This window comes from Athene cunicularia, assembly GCF_003259725.1.
Source record: "Athene cunicularia isolate RWA chromosome 1 unlocalized genomic scaffold, athCun1 chr1_part2, whole genome shotgun sequence".
In the NCBI taxonomy this organism is placed as follows: Eukaryota; Metazoa; Chordata; class Aves; order Strigiformes; family Strigidae; genus Athene; species Athene cunicularia.
In genome coordinates, this window is record NW_020799092.1 from 77,177,044 (window position 1) to 77,186,870 (window position 9,827).

General features: G+C 39.8%; 1 protein-coding gene across 1 annotated transcript in view; it reads right to left on the reverse strand.

Moving 5' to 3' along the window:
• The window catches only part of CELF2 (CUGBP Elav-like family member 2), a 386,209-nt gene extending 383,217 nt beyond the window's left edge, over positions 1-2,992 (reverse strand). The window contains exon 1 of the mRNA XM_026868456.1: positions 2,969-2,992. The gene's annotated coding sequence lies outside the window, so the exon portion shown is untranslated. The remainder of the gene's footprint in view (positions 1-2,968) is intronic.
• Between the last annotated feature and the right edge of the window lie 6,835 nt (positions 2,993-9,827).

A 9,827-nucleotide genomic window follows, 5' to 3' on the forward strand; every position in this document is an offset into this window, starting at 1 on the left:
GCTGTAACGTATATTAGGAAGCATTTCTTTCTAGGAGGGGTTGTTGGGCATTGGAATGGGCTTCCCAGGGAGGTGGTGGGGTCCCCATCCCTGGAGGGGTTTAAGAGTTGGGTTGACTTAAAGCTGAGGGATCTGGTAGAGTTGGGAACTGTCAGTGTTGGGTTAATGGTTGGACTGGATGATCTTCAAGGTCTTTTCCGACCTTGATGATTCTGTGAACTCTCACCATCCTACCCTAAACAGACACAATGGAAGAGGGAGGCCTGATGTAATATTATATACACACACACCATATTGCCATTTATTTATTTTAATAACTCTGCTAGCTCTCCCAGCCCTGCTGGGTGAAGTCCAGCAAAATCCCCTGCCATCCTCTAATACCATCTCTCCCACACATTAGGCTGCACCACCAGCCACAGCTTTGTCTGTTATATTGTACTTTTTCTTTTATTATTACCTTTATTCAGAGGGCAAAGAATGTGCTTCCAGGGGATTTGGAAAGCAGGGCAAAGGAGCCAGAGCTGGGATGGGGGTAACCAGCATCAAGGCAGCTTCTCTGAGTCCCTGGGAATTAAGCCCCAATGCAATTATTCCCGCCCCCACCCCCCCCGCCTCCATGACATCTGCATCCTTCAGTCTTTTTCCAGCTAAGCAGGTCACAAACTGTGAGCGAGTCACAGAATAAATTACAGGGGGTGCACAAGGAAAAACAAAATTGAGAATTTGCCACCATAGGGCACTACTGTTGAGCTGATTGTAGCATTTGCTACAGCATTTCATTTGGGTCTTAAAGAATTGCTTTCTGCCACCTAAGAGAAACATGGAGAAACACTCCTCTATTTCTTAATAATATTAGCTACAGGCTCCCTGGATATATAGAAGGGAGACACTAAAACCAGTAAACTCAGAGGGATTAAACAGGCTGGAAATCAGTTTCCAGAAGAGGAACTGAAATTTATAAGAATAGGTAGAAGTGGCATTACAATTTAATGTCACAAGCCACATGAGCTGCATGTTGACTTTTTTTACTATCAGTGATCACTTCACTTATATTACATACTGCCTTTTCCTACCTCTTAGCCCCCTGCATCCTACAGTTGATCTGCAATGTCACATCCACACAGAGTTGCTGCTGTAATCATACACAGTAACTACACAAAGAAATATCCAGTAAAATTGACTTAATCACATCTTTGTCCTACTGTGTGTCCATACAGCTGTAATCTCCAGATTCACACACAAAAGTTGGGAAACTTCAGTCATGCTGTAGGGAAAAATTGCCAGGGTCATATTTCTCCTATGGTCATGTAAACACATAATTTTTCTATGAAAACACAATTCTTCAGGAGGGCAACAGTGTCTCCTCCTTAAATCTTCCCAATTTACAAGTCCTCTGTGTCATCCCTCAACTCAGCAAAAACCTGGCATCACCTGACTTGAGTAGCAAAAGAATCAGAAGTCGTCTCATAGAGCTACATAAACTTTTAAAATAATTCCTAGAATAGCGTTTCTGCAGCACACACACTGTAAGACAACACATATGAAGCTCTGCAAAAGCACTTTACTGGCATTCATTGGTGATGATTCACAGGAGTCACCCTGGCTCTGGTCCGATGTAGCATGACCACTCATCCCAGATGCCAATCACAGCCCTGCACTCCACCATCCTGCATAACACTACATTTCAGCTAACGTCCCCACTGAAGTTTTAGAAGTCAAATGGAAACTCATTCTGTGCTGACAGTCCTAAATGACTTTAAGGAAAAAAAAATACACAAAAAAAACCCTTTCAAGAAGACTGCTATGCCAAGTCTCATACCACAGACAAGGATAAAGGATTTTAGTCCACGTTCCTAAACACAAGCTCAGAAGATGGTCAGAGAAATTTAAACACCTGATAAAAGAAAGTTCAACGCTCTGCAAATATGAGGGGAAAAACCTACTCATGTAAGTAGACTTTATAGTCTGACTTTTGAAGGGTTGTTTTTCCTCTTTCAGCTCAGGACACATTAAGTTCTTTAAAACATTGTAGCAAAAAGCTAAAGTATACTTTAAAATATTATTATGCTATATATATTTAATAATAATATCACAGTTCACACCCCCTCAAAATCCCTGTAATTTACTCCCTTAAAAATATATTTATACTGTATTAGGTGCAGCTTCATGTTTTACATAAGAGCAGAGGGAAATAACTTGATATTGAACTAATTTTATAATTTCACCATCTACATTCCCAGATGTTTCCAATGTTTTAGTGAAGTTTCTGCAAACCATCTGCAAACTTTTCACATGTCCGGATTCTAAATAAGGCAAACCCAGGCACTTATAGCAGCATTAAACACGGACATGTAGTACCGTGGATTAAAGGTCATTATTTTTTCCCCTTATCCTTCTTTTTAAACAGTTTGAGTTATAATTTTTTCACTATTAAAAGAAAGCATTGCTGAAGGTAAAAATCAGTAGTAGCTTCCAAATATCAAACACATGCCTTAAAGGGACAACAAACTGTGGGAGTTTCAACAAGAAAATGAAACAAGCGCGTTTATCCCTCTTGCTTCCCCCAAGACTATTTCTCACTTCTTGATCAACTTTCACTCTGTTTTATGCTCCTCTGAAGTTTCCCACCCATTCCCCTGCCGAGCACAGTGAGGGAAGCAGAGAGTTAAACCTGCAGTTTCAACTGGTGTGAGCCTTTACTATTAACTTGAATTTACAGAGCAATCTCTCCTTAAGAAAAAAAAATCCACACTGCACTGTAACATTGAGAAGTATATTTTAAAAATCTCCCTTGGGTCTCTCTAAACATCTGCTTAAAGGTTTGCTGTATCTTAAAAAGGGCTCTAATTACCAGAAACTCCTCTCTTACTTAAGCCCAGGGCTCACATTTTGATTATAACTCAAGCTCCAGTTAATTTAGGGCTAAACCAAAAATGCCTCTACCAAACAGAAGAAAACATAGGCCTACCTTAAAACTTTCCAGCTTTTCAGAGGATCCAAATCAGAGATTATAGACACCATTGTAGTAATAACAACAATATTATATATATAAAAAATAAAGCACCACACCACGGCGGGGAAGCCTAACCACAAATGCAGCAAGTACTCTACTCAGTGTGGGAATGACAACAAACCCAGCACAGCTCTTCCTCCTTCTCAAGCTGATAAGCACTTGTCCCAGCTTCTCTCCACCCCCAAAATCAATCTTGTGCTATATTGCTCCACAGTCCCAGTTTCATTTCTTCACCACTACCTTTTAAAGCCCTTGTAATCTGCTCCAACTGATCAAATTTGACCTTTTTGTAGCCCACTTTATTCCAAGCACAGCCCTCAGTTAAATCTCTCTTTATTAACACCGTCCTTCTTGGCTTTCTTTTGGAACAAACACAGCTCAGGCTTGAAGCCTCCAGTCTTTGCCAGCAATCATTTACAGATTACTGCAAGCTGCAGTCTTCTCCTTTTGGGTATTTTCTTCCACCTCTGAGGTTTGCTTTTATATTATTTTCTGAAGGTTGCTGGGGGTCTCCCTTTCCCTATTCTGTGCAGGTTGGAGTTTGACACTTTTAAAGGACAGATTTTCCAATGCAACTCCTCTCCCACCCTTCCCTCCTCCCCTCACCCCCATATAGACACACAGATACACACATTAAAAACAATTCACAACCTTTTGAATACAGAATCATCGTTCTTCCTTTTTTTTTTTTTAAATCTATCAGGCTTGATAGACTTGTAAGCTGAAGCTGTGACTGAAAGCAGTCTGATTTACAGCAAGACTGCTATTACAGTGGAATAATAAAAAGCCTAATAATTCAAAGACAGATGTAACCCTTCGGATGTTCGAAAGGGGAAAAGGTGTCTATATAATTCCATCAAATCAATTTCTTCGTTTTGTTGCCGTTTAAAAAATAAGCATCCTCCAGATCACTATGGTGATCTGAAAAGTTGTGTAACTGCTGTGTGTTTTTATTTATGAAAATCTAGATGATTGGCTTCTTTTGTGTTTCTGTAACACTTTTTGACATTGATTTCCCTGCATTTAAATATTTCCCTTTTGCATCTCCCCCCCCCCCAAATGTTTTCCTTTCATCCTGTGAATGACTGTACCCTCTTCTGGAGCTCCACAGATTCATTGGGATTTCTGGAAATGCCAAAATTAAAATTCTGGGGGCAAAAAAGCAAAACTGTACCTTATGAAGTGTTCAGTTGGAACCAAACTACCCCAAATGACAGCTACTTCCACTTTGCTATTTATATCACAGGCATATGCTCCTAGTTTCTCTCTGCCACCAGTTCTCAAAAAAAAGTTAAGATCAGCCCTTGTATGTTAAAAAGAAGCAGTAATATGATGGTCACATAGAGATCTGGTAGCGTGTAACTTTACACATTCATGGAAATATAATAAAAGGCATAATAAACTTTTGAGGCTGCTTTAGGTATTCTACCACCTTCTCCTGTGGGGGGAGAAAGCTATGTCTAAACAGTTTTCAGGGCTCCTTTGCATGCTGTACACTGATTTAGAGCAGCCTGAAGCTCACCTTGCTGGTGTACCTGTAGTACAAAGGCAGCACAGCCTTGCCCTTGCCAGAAGGTGACACTGAGGCTTCCCACCGCCCCACAAAGATTTTGTGACCCTTTTGTCTGTCAGACAGCAGCCAGGAGATAGTGGTCAGATAGAAACAACCAGTTTTAAACCACCTAGATGCAAAATGCTCTGTTTGTTCCAAAGCCAGAACATCACTGACCCCTCATTTAGAAAAATAATGTACATTGAGTCCTCTCCTAGCTCTTTTTTTTTTTTTCAGGCCTCAGCCAGGTGAAGCTCCTGGCACAGCAAGAGGGGTCATATCAGTTGATCAGCTTATCACATCAGGCCCCAAGTTCAGACCTCTGGATTTTAAACTCTCCCCTGGGCAATGGCTCCAGCATCTTTGCTTTATCTCCAAGGGGTGTAACAAGGATAAACACATCAGAGACTGCTGATGATGAGATTGAAGGTGCAGATCTGGGCAAGGAGGGTGGAGGACAGCTGGGGGATTGCAGATGCTCCACCTTCCTCTTAACCAGTGTGGTGCAGGGTGTTTTGCACTTGATACTCACATATCTCTGAGCACTTCTTCAGAGATAAGGGTTGTATCTACCTCTGGAAACTTTGGGGCCATGTATTTACCTACAGTAGATGGGTTAGATGCTTGCCATGGAAAATGATATTGTTACCACTTGTCATGTGTTTCTTTGTGGAGCTTAGGGAACCTTCAATTTTAGAGTAGGAAGCAATTAAAGAGATTGGCCAGTGTCCCTTCCTTCCAAAAAGTTTGTAAACCACCATTGCACAGGTTACTCCCTCACTTGAGGCTGGGGAAGACACCAGTGGTTACCAGCACGCTGCCTTTTCTCTTCCCTCTCTACCTTGTTGTCACATTTGCTGGTTTTAGAGCTATATTCATATATTTTCCCTTGTGAACTTCTCACTGAATGTTTCATATTGGTGACCAGGCTCAAATTAAGAAAGGCTTCAAGCTTAGTCTGCAAACAAACAAAAAATAATTCAAAATGCCCTGTCCTATCACATCCCTTCAGCAAGTCCAGTTTGAGCCCGTGTCACACCCTATCCATCCACTGTTGTACATCAAGATGAGAAAGAGGTAGTGATGCTCTGCCTTCATACCCAACTTCGGTACAGAAACTGAAACCAGTTAGACCCTGGTCAGGAGTAGGTGAGAGACATTTAATTAAGTTTGAATGCTCCTATATCCTTACACTTCGAAGACTAGACACATGAGGTGGAGTAGCACAGCTTCCCCTGGTGTATATGGAAAAAAAAAAAAAAAAGGCCAAGAGAAATGACTCAGCCCCTGTCCCCCACTTCAGGTTAGTGCCAAAGCTGCCCAGAGCTCCCCTGCACCACGATGCTGAGCATCTTACTCTGTTCATCTAGGAATTTGTCCAACTACCTCCATTTCAATAATTTTATCTCTAACAAGTATATTTTATACTTTCTATAGACACATTTTTCACTGCCTTCCCACAGAAAACACTATTATTTCCTCCACCATATCCACACAAGAACTATACCATAGGAATAAAGATTCTTATTACTTTCCAATCTGCAATTATTTATGCTTATTTTTATTATTTTCATCTTAAACTTTTCATGTCTGCAACAAAAGCCAGGTGTCTATTTTGCTGAACCTGGTTGGCACTTTACCAGCTTCTACTACAGCACTGAGGAAAGCAACTATAAGCTTTCTAAAAATAAAACTAGAAGCTTAAGTTTAGCACAGAGAAACTTGCGACAGGCCATGTATTTTCCAAAACAAGTCTCATGTATTTCATAGAGCATGTAGCTATAATAGGAGAAAACAAATAAACAGAAACCCACTGTAAACTTATGTTAACTCTTGTTCTTGGATAGTGGCACTCCAGCCCATCTTTTTAGCTAAATGTTTTTTCTGTTGCGGTTAAGGACTTTGTCTTCAAAACTTTTATATTTTTATGCTCTTACTGAAGAAATTTCCTATGATCTTTGGCTTGTTTGCCAAGAAACAACCAGCACATCTGTGAAATATTACTTAAGCAAATTTATTACAGTTAGCCAGAAGGCAACAACCCTGAAAGTCTCCTCTACCTGCTGAAATTCAGCCTATTGTATAACTTGGGTCTCATGCCATAACATGTCCCACTAGTGAGAGCTTAACAGTTCTCAGTTAATATGATAAAGTACAAGCTTCCCAAGATTTTGAGTCATGTTAAAGTAAATATATACATACATTTGAAAACATTAATAATATATAAACACACATACAAAAAAGGATCTCTAAGCAATGTCATCATCCTTAGTTTAGACAGCTGTGGAGTCAAAAAAAATTCCAGATCAGCTTGCTACAAACATTTGAAGGTCAAGTACAGGACAAAGCATTTAAAAAAGCATAAGCAATGATGGCTACTGAGCATTAGAAAGATGATTTTATGAGGTTTTTTTTTCCAGCTGTTTCTTTACCAAAAACCTATTCGGCTGAGGACTTAATAGCGTTGGGCAGGAAAATAAACCAAGTATAGTAAGCAGTTTCAGTTGGTTATTTAATCTTCTTTCAAGGCTGTTATCTCATTCAAAATATTTTAGGAGCCAAGGAAGGTCTGCCAAAGCACAACCTTTTAGTCAGGATGCCCAACAGCCTGGTTATCAGGCAATAATGGAGAAATAAATAACCTTCTAGCATCTTCCCAACACATATTTTCCATCACTTTCATACAAAGCAACACTAACTTGTTTGAAAGAAATGCTGGTCTTTTACCAGGAAAACCTCACTCTCCCTAGGGAGCTTGTTGTTAGACAAAAGCTTATCTATTAAAGTGGCCTCCAACTTCAGGGCTGCTGTTGTGGGCTGATAAAGGCTCTTCTCCAGACTGTCTCATGCTGTCCCTCCCTACCAGCGTTGCCACCCCCCCTGCCTCTCCTCCCAGTGCCTGATGCCTTGCCTTTTAAGCGATGGAGTGACTAATTGAAAATGCATTCCAGTGCTTTACAAGCAGCTTTTCCTTTCCTGCTGACCAGCCAAATGTTTTAAAATTGGCAGGATGCTGTTTTAAACTTGGGATCTTGGGCGCTTGTGCATGGTCTGGATGTGTGGAAAAAAAAATCTGGCTGAATTCAATAATTCTGTTGAAAAAATAAATTAAAAAACTCACTTCTAGAACTGGTATGAGCAAATCCAAGTATTACAAATCTTTAATGGAAGTTCACTCTCTCTTTGTATATTTCTTAAACTTAGCACTTTGAATTTCCTCTCTCCCAGATCATGTATTTCACAAAGTCGTGCACCAGTGCTTAGACACAACCAGAGAAAAAGCAGTTACAAACAGGCATAAATCCAAATGACAATTACCCTTTGGGAGAGTACTGCAACCGAAACACCCTGGAGACAGTCAGTAATCGCTGATTCATGGCCAGTCAATGGCCAACCAGTCTGGGATTCAGCACATCTTATCACACTCAGCAACTTAGAAGTTGGCTTTATCCAGCAGCTGAAGACATTTCAGGGTTTTGTTTCTTTGCTAAACAGCTGGCCTGATTGTACTGCACTTTAGCAGTTAATCGTTAATCTTAAATTACATAAATGTGTTTCATACTTATCGACTTCTCACTTTTACGAAGTCTGCAGAGACAAACTTTCAAGAGATGGTATTTTTTTATATACTGATTGTGATTTTAATGGATTTTCAAGTACTTTCAGGTTTTGCTCATGACAACCGCTACAATAAAAAGCCTTATGAACAAAGATGTGTTTTGTGCCTATTCACCTAGCAGAAAATGACTATTACTGCATACTTTATTATGGGAGAAATGCTTTCCAGCCTCTCTGAAGAGACAGTCTTCCCCAGACTCTCATCATCCTAATTGTCTTTCAGGTGTTTGTAGTTTACTTTAAACAGCAAATGAGTCAAACATTTACATCCTCTGTTAAATTTCTCTTTATTGGCTAGCAGGAGGGTTTCTCCATTCTGGCAGAGGGATAACACTTCTGTAGTCCAAGGCAGGGCTTGCCCTTCCTCACCCAAAGGAAAGAATGAAAGAAAAGAAAAGCTCCTTGTATTTGCCAGACGTGTTCAAAAAGAGCTACTCGCACTCCCCAATCTGCTTCTTTCATTCCATTCAGGAGAGTCATGGGTCAAATTTGGTAGAGAGGAAAATAGCAGCTGTTAACTGTTCCAGCGCCACAGCAGACTGAAAAGCCAAAACTGACACTGTCTGTCTTTTTATTTCCATTCTTTTGGTGTCAGGTCATACAGTGAACACCAAGAGGTCATTATGAATCCTTATGAAAAGGTTATTGTTCAGGATGCCTCTGTAACATAGTCCAGAAGATAAAAACTTCAGTAATGGCCTTAATAAGTGCTTTGTTGTGAAGGCCATGTTTTCACATGGAGCACAGCTGCATTTATACAGCCTGAATGCCATCTCATGCAGCACTGAAGTACAAATCTGAGCATAATTAAGTTATGCTGAATGCATACTGTAAAACATTTAGGAAACGTTTCCAGAGAGACAAAGGAAAATGAATGGCTCCATATCCATATGTGTCTTCAATAGCCTCTTCAAATATTTACCTCTGGTTTTCTATCCATCTCAGAAGTCCAGAAAATAGTATTATTATTGGTAAGGGACTAGATGGAGAAACTACATTAATTCCTCTCAATGTCTTTGTTCTTGACATTGAGAAAACTTTTTTTAATGTGTGCCCTACTTTCCCATCTGGGAGGGACAGATACCACCCTAGCAATCTACAGAGCAGAACACTAGGAACTTAATAGAAGACAAAAAAAATTGGCAGCTTTATGAAATTCCCTCCTTTCCAAGATTGTTTTAAGTCTAGATCAACTGTAACACTGGTTCATCATTCAGTGTAAATGAACATGATCTGTTGAGACAGATGGCTTCTACCACTTCAAAAATTTAAGAGTTGCTGTAGCAAAGTAAGGAACCCCTGAAGCTTTAAAAATTGGTCAGCTATACCATACCCATTAAAACAAAAATAATTTAAAAGCTCTAAAGTCCTAGAGGGAAATAAGGGGAAATAGTAAAAGGGAATATTAATCAAATTAAGAAAATGGTGAAATAAATCCTCCATTTCTGAGATTCACCTTTGTTAAACTACATCCAGGTACATGATTTTGAAAGTATTAACCACCAATAACCACCCTGTACATGTGGTTTATGTCCTTCAGAGAGACACTCACAAGGTCCCTCATGACAGTGTGCTTTGCTATTGACCTAAAGATGATCACATGTAAGTAAGCGTTTGCCAGTTATCAGGCCTAGCATAAATAAC